Genomic DNA, 7,407 nt, shown 5'->3' on the forward strand with positions numbered 1-7,407 from the left:
GCTTCCTTATTATATTTTATTGATCTTGCCCTAAATACACGTGGCTGGAGGAAATGATGCATAAATTACTAACGAGTTAATTTCTTGCTCTGACACAGGCTCATGACAGCCCTTTGAAGGGGAACCAGGAAAGACAATGTGTGAAAGGATAAAGGCAATGAGACAAGCTTGGATGTAATAATCCCATGTGAATGATTATTGCTGCAACTAATGTAATCTAATAATGAAGAATTTATGCCAGATGTCCCCCGGAATATGCCAGGCAGACTCAGGATTCAGCAGTGGATCCATTTCTAAGGAAACCTTGTTAGGAGGAAAAAAATGCTGTTGTTTGTTCGTCAACCGAGAGCCTGTAGACCTTTATAGACAGATTTGCAGTAAGTGTATGCCTTGCAAAGCTTCCTGAAAGCGCATCTTGATTTCAAACTGGTCTTCAGGTGTAGTTTAGGATGTTGGGTTTGGGGTCAGCCTGTTTCAAAACCCAGCCCCTTCTCCCAAGCCAGAGCCACCACCTGCACACCTCCCAAGGGTGCAGATGGAGGTGTTGGGAGGGCAGGTGAATGAAGAGAGGAAAATTGCCTCCTTCTGTTTATTTTCACTGCACACCCTTCCTGCTCCCACCAGGATACAAGACTGGAGCTCCATCCCCGTCCTGGGGCACAACACACCCCATACAATCCTTCCTTTGCACAAGCTACAGTACATGGGTACACTACAGCAGACAAAACACTGGTTGCTGCAACATAGGTACAAAAGACATGACCCGCACCAAAATTATCACCCATCCTGTAGACTGGAGCTGGGAGGGTTTGCTATTTCAAATCAGCACCTAAAGGATTATCTTCTACACTGTGGATAGGCAGAACTGGCATATCAAGATGTGAGGACAGCATTGCCAATGGGAACTGATTTCCAAGGCAGCATATGCTAAGCAATCACAGCCAGGCCAGAGACCTGAAGTCAATGCTTTCTCTTCATTCAAAAATACACAGGTTAACGTAAAACAAACAAACAAACAGGCACAAGCCACACTTTTCACACTCCCTCCTTCCTTGTCTTTGCTTATTCACCCCCTTTTTGAAGATATTTCATACCATAATTCCAAACACCTGTTCCAGTCATGTGGTTTGAGCTGTCCTTCATAGTTGTTCCTTTTAACTACTGTTTTTTAAGTAGCTTCAATAGGAAGGGAAGCTTTGGCAAAATCCAGGTCCACTCAAACTCAAAACACTCCATCCAACTTCAAAGATTCGTTTAAGCCCCATTAACTCAAACAGGACATCATGTCTTGTTCATTGGTTGCTTTTGCAGGGAACCCAGAGGACTCCACAGCAAACCTGTCTGACTCCTGTACTGAGTCATAGCCCCATGTGAGCATGGTTGGATTGTGTCAACATTGGTGCCTTGGTGCTTGTCCCGTGATCCTCCTTTGTCAGCCCATCTGATAGCATGGGCTGCTCATCTGTGTCGAAATCTCTTTGACGGGGGCTCTTTGATCTGCCCATACGCCGCGTTTTCATTCTAACAGGCCCACAGCAGCAGCCCCAAAGGACTCAGCAAACAATAACACAAACATAGCTGCACTTAGGACTTGCAAACTCTGATTTTAGCCCTTTTGTACGTCAGATGCCACCAGGCCCAGAGACGATTTACAAACAGGACCTAAGATCGGGCCTAATTTTAGTAAGCCCTCAGGCTCCAGGTCCCCTGACTGTGCTTGCTTTGATGAAACATGATCCTAGGATGAAAGAAAGCAAAAACCCAGCTGGCACCTGCTGGGAGGGCAGGGAGATGGAATCTGGCAGACAGGAGGTTCCTACAGAGATTGCCAACACTACTACATGTCTGTTTTGCTTTTTGAACAGCACGGCAATTCCAAAGGTGATAACCATTTGGCTTGGCTGGCCAGACAAGATGTGCCCACATCAGATATTGCATTCTCCCTCCTCTCTCACTAGCATCTCTGCAGCTCTCAGGCAGCCCCTTCTGCTGTGCTGAGTAGCAGAGATCATCCAGGCTCTGCTGGAGTGAAGCACGTTGGTAGGAAGAGCTGCTCCCTTGCTAAGTGTGGGTTAGCTGGCTGGGCTGCATCTGGACAACTGATTTCAAATATCAGTCTGGAGCAAAATGCAAGGATTTTCACTACAGGACATATCTGAACCTCAGGCAACCCTGAGGTTACTGTAGCCTTTTTAGGAAGGCAGCTTTTACAATTCATTGTTGTGAAAAGACAAATCTTTTACATTAAGACTGTTGGTTTCTTCCTCCCCAACCCTCCCAGACAGTTCCAATGTGGAAGAATGATTCTTTAAAGCAAGACTTGCTATTCCCTGAGCAACAAAAGAGGTTAGGAAAGTCTGTTGACGCTTCTTCTCACTGCTCTGTAGTCCTGAGGAATCCCCTACAACCCAGTAATGCTCTTCAAGTGAAGAGCATTTAGAAGGTTCCCTGCAGTCTCTTCCTATAAATACCTATTGGCTTCACCCTGCTATCAAGTATGCAGGTGAGCTGGCTCAACCCACTTATCAGCCAGCCACCTGCAGCTGGGTTGACTTGTTGCCCCTGCAGCAGCAATCAGCATCCTGTGATGCAGAGTGGGCAGGCAGATCTAAACACTCCTTTCAAACCCCATCTCTCACTCCTACCCAGTCTCCTCAGAAAAGCCTACAGCATCTCTAGGGCAGCGCACCTTAGGCGTGAGCTGCTGGCTAGGTTTTATGGAGGTGATCTGGACAGCTGGGCCACTTGTAGGAAGGAAGGGGCTGCTGCATCTGCACTCTGTCACAGACCATGCTTGCCTGCACCGGATGCAACACGCGAGGCAAACATGCAGACCTTGGTGGAAGCTATAGCAATTAGGTTAATGAAGAGCTGGGGCTGTCCCATATGTTTTCTGATCTGTTGTTCTCCAAGTGCCATACTGCACCTGTTCCCACAGCATCCAAAGGCCTCAAAGGCACAGATTTGCCTGCACCAGACACATGAGCAGAAGGACAACTGATACAGATTGCTGGCATAATGCAGAGGCAGAAGTTGCTCAGATTTAGCCATCGGTGATGCTGGGAAATAAAATTAGTGCTCATCTCTCCGAGCCAATGCAGCTAATAGCCCTAGCTTGGGATTTCTGAAGGAGCTGGAGTTTCAGACAGCAAACTGCTCAAAGCACCCAGGAGCCATGGATCCAGGCTGGAACTCCTTGGAGCATCCCTTCAGCTGCCCAGGTCCCACTCAAAAAGCCCCTGATTTTTGCACGGGGTTGCAATGCAGTGTCTGCTTTCACCTGCAGTGCCATCACTCTCAGCCAGGGACAGGGCTTTGGAGTAGGTGACTTCTCAGAGCCTCTCAAATCTTATTTCTTATGATGCTCTGACAAGTTCTTTTCCCAGGTGCAAGCTCAGATGTGTTGATGGTTGGACAAGGTGGTCTTTTCCACCTTAATGATTCTACAGTTTCCCAGAGGCAGATCACTTTCTGGAGCTAGGCTTCAATGCTGACGTGAAAGCAGAGAGTATCTGCCATTGGCAACCATTCCTACACGGATAAAGTCATTTAAAAGTCACCAGTTTCCATGGACAAAAGGCTGACCTTCAAGGCAGCACACAGGGAAGGATGCTGTGACGGGTTGTTCACCATTTAATGAGGCAAGAACTAAAATCTGCGCGGAAACAGGAAGTAAAGGTGACAAAAGAGAAGCACGGGCCAGCCCGACATTCGTGTGCACACAGGAACATTTGCACGTTATGAGCTTCCTCTGGCAGCATCTGAAACACTCATCAGCACTGAAAGGAGCCGCCCATGGCCTCAGTGCAGCCAAACTGAGCAAACGCTGCCTGCAGTCTGGGTAAAGCAGTGCTCTCTGCACTCCAAGTGGACTGGAGGAGCGAGGTGCTTGTTTCTTAGTGATTACAGTTGCTGCACAAGAAACTTCTTACCTCCTGTGTGCTTTAAAATCTGGATTTTGAAGTCAGTGTCAGGGAAGATGTGGAGTTTTTAACATTCTGGCACGTCAGATGGGATTTTACACCACTCTGAGCAAAACTTACACCCTCTGCTCCAACTGGGCAATGAAGTGGTGCTGAATATTTGTGAAGAAAAGCTAACAGAGGGAAAAGAAAATGAAGCAGATTGATCTGTGCTGACCCCAGCAGTGATATCTACCTGCCCTAGCACAAAGGAGCAGCATGATAAATGCATTCAGGTGAACAGCTGGCTTGGCTCTGGTGCGAATGAACCACCAACCTGAGTGTACTCTGCATGAGGAGGATGTCTGAGCAGTGCATGCAAAATGCACTGTGGCTTTGCCAATTACCCATGGAATGCAAACTGCTGCTGTCCCTCCAAAGGAACACAGTGAGGGTCTCAGCTCTGCTCAGGCTCTCCCGCTGCCAAACCTGCAGGTATTCTAAAGGTTTGATAATTTGGTCTTTGCCAAGAGGTGAATATGGTATCAATGTATTCCATCGGGTTGCTTCCAACAATTGTGTCTTGGTCAAAAGAGAGTTAATGTAAGGTGGTGAGGGTTTACTCTGTTCTCCCACTGCAGCCACCCTGGCACCAGCTGCAGCAATGGGAATGGGAAAGGAGCACACTGAGGATGGAATAGGGCCGTGTCTATCTTAGGATAGGACTTTCTAGAACTACGCTTGCTGTCATTTTGGCTAAAACAGTATCATTTCCCCGTGGCACATTTTGTTACCCAAGTGAACCCAGCATGTCACCATGTCTGATTTGTATGTTATCTGAGTTGTTTGCGCTGATATGAGATAAGATGAAGGGGGGGACGTCGCTGTTTCGTGCAGCGTTGGCTGCGCTCTCTTTCCCCCTTGGTGTACGTCAGGCTGGGCTCGATTTCCCAAGATCCCAAAGAGAAAACATCCTGCCTGATTGCAGCCCCTCCTTTCCCAGAAATGGCGCCATGGAATAAGCCCTGAAAGCAGTGTTTCCTGCCTTCCCTTTAACCCTTTACCTTCTACCCAAGTGCTCCATGACACAAGCCTGCTCCAGCAGGCATAGATTCAGTTTGCTCCCTCCTCCTGCCCACTCAAAGGCTGTCAGAAGCCCAAAATGACAGCACTGGAGTGCCAGAAGCAAGCAAGTCACCTGCAATTTCACACCTGCCTTCGCTGCCTTTGTGGCAGCTGGTGAGGCGAGAAGCTGATGAAAGTCCCACTTGGCCTAGGTTGAAAGTCAAAGCAACTGTTGGGCCTTTCAGGGAATGTCCTTTCCTGAAGTGGGAAGGCAGGTAGAAAACCTGCTGGCAGCTGCCTGGGGGCATCTGCTGCCTTGCTAAGGAGGCTTTTTTTTTTTGCCCTGTTCTTGGCAGTATTCCTGAGCTGGAGAAAGCATTGGCCATCATCAGCTGTGCGAGCACTTTCTGGGCAGTGGATTTCTTTCTCATCACTGGAGCCAGGTCTGCCTCTCTCCTAGGCAAGATTTAACAGCACCAGGTGAGCAGCAATAACAACCTATATATTTTGACTTCACTGGCCAAATTTAACCTGCAATTTTCATTGTTTCAGCCTAGAGACCTGCATGTGAGAGGCCATAGACTGAGACAAGGAGACCCATAATATGACTGTGCAAATGTTAGAGGCTGGACTGTAATGCCTGTGTCTGTTCTACCCTCTGCTAAGCTTTTTCTGCCTAATGCTAACAGGAGGTTGGCCTGCCAGCCTGTAGGCAAGGCCACACTGTACTTCTCATTTGCTGTGAGATATGGCTCTCAAGGAACAACAGTCTTGTGTCCTTGCCTGTCCCTAACCAACAGCTCCAGCAGTCACCTTAGCACCCTACTCCTCTGGGCTGAAGACCCCTCATAGGGTACCCAGCAGCAGCTGTACATTAGCAGCAGGCTCAGGCCAGGAAGCAGCAGCCAGTCTCCCTGCAAGAACTGGGGGAATGCAAACAGGAGCAAGACTTGGGACAGAAAACAGACACACAAAGGGCTTGAACACATCACATAGCATAGACATTGCATGTGGCAGTCTGGCATCCCGGTCCTAATAATCTCTGACAGCTCCCAGAGCAGGAGCTGGGCAGGTCAGTGATTTGATCATGACTCCAACTCCTGCAGGAGCTTCAGAGTTTCTGCTGCCAGTCCTCTGCAAAGCACGCGAGGAGCTGCAAAGACTGGCAGCCCCCAGAGCCTGTAGCAGTGACCTACCTTTGTGAGCTAAGAACTGCTGGCCAAATGCTGGGTCCAGTCCAGCCCTTGTAAACCGGAGCTGTGGAAGGCAGCTTCAGCCAGGTCCTAGTAAATGACTGCTTGTTTGATGGCTAATTGCTTATGAAAATACAAGGCACAATCCCAATGTTGGCAGGGATTATACTGCCATGGGCCCAACTGAGAACTGAGGAATTTAAGGGAAATAGAACAACAGGAGACAAGGAAACTTCCTCCAGCAAAGAATACATGGAGCTTTGGTGGTCTCATGGCGATATGAGCAATATAACAGAGGTATTTAGTGAGCATCTTACAGCAAATATTCCCACAGCCTCTCTGGCCAGAGCAGGATCCAAACAGCCATCAAACACCAGAAGAGCTGCACTCATGGTCACCACGACACAGATGTGTTCATTACACTCTCTGAAGATCTTATAGGCCTGGACATGCCATAACATCACAGTTGGTAATTTCATAGGATCATTCAGGTTGGAAAAGACCACTAAGATCATCTAGTCCTAAAACCAAGCCATCACCACCATGCCCACGAAACCATGTCCCATTTGTGTCCTGAAGCAAGAGAAAACAGAACCAGTCCTAAAAGATCCCAGGAGAAGTGAAGAAAAGCTGTTAGCAGCACCAGCTCCAGTCAGCTCCCAGGAGAGAAGCTGGGCTGCCCTGACTGAATGGCAGGAGCCATACTGGCCTGAGCAGCTGTCTCCAGAGGATGCTACAGCACTAAGCATGTAGAGGACAACAACAAGGACAGGCTGGGAGACCCATGTGGTGGTTTAGCTCTCAAAACAGCTCCTGCAGGGATTCAGAGCAGGGCGTTTCGGGCTAATCTCTACATCCCCTCAGGGAACCTGAAGGATTACTGCTCTACATCTGCTCACACGGTTGGGCCCCACCTTGTCAAGGCGGGGGGAAGCGCTGGCAGCCGCTCTCAGCTTCTTAATCGGTTTGGGATAAACAGCAATGGACCCTGTTCATCTTGGTGCAGCAACTTCTGATTATCTTTGCTAGCTGGATTGATGACTTCTCTTGAGCCTTGCCTAGGGCTGGAGCACACCTCAACATAGGCTGGCTCCTGGCAGCTGCTGCAGCCAGAGTGCAGCTTCCTTGGATGTGTCAAGGGCTGGGGAAGGGCAGCCACAGCGAAGGCAGTGTTTGTTATAGCCCAAGACAGAGTGGGAGTGGAAGCCCTTGGAAATCAGTCACTGCTGGTCCCCAGAGCTGTGCTT

This window comes from Coturnix japonica, chromosome 8 (genome assembly GCF_001577835.2).
Source record: "Coturnix japonica isolate 7356 chromosome 8, Coturnix japonica 2.1, whole genome shotgun sequence".
In the NCBI taxonomy this organism is placed as follows: Eukaryota; Metazoa; Chordata; class Aves; order Galliformes; family Phasianidae; genus Coturnix; species Coturnix japonica.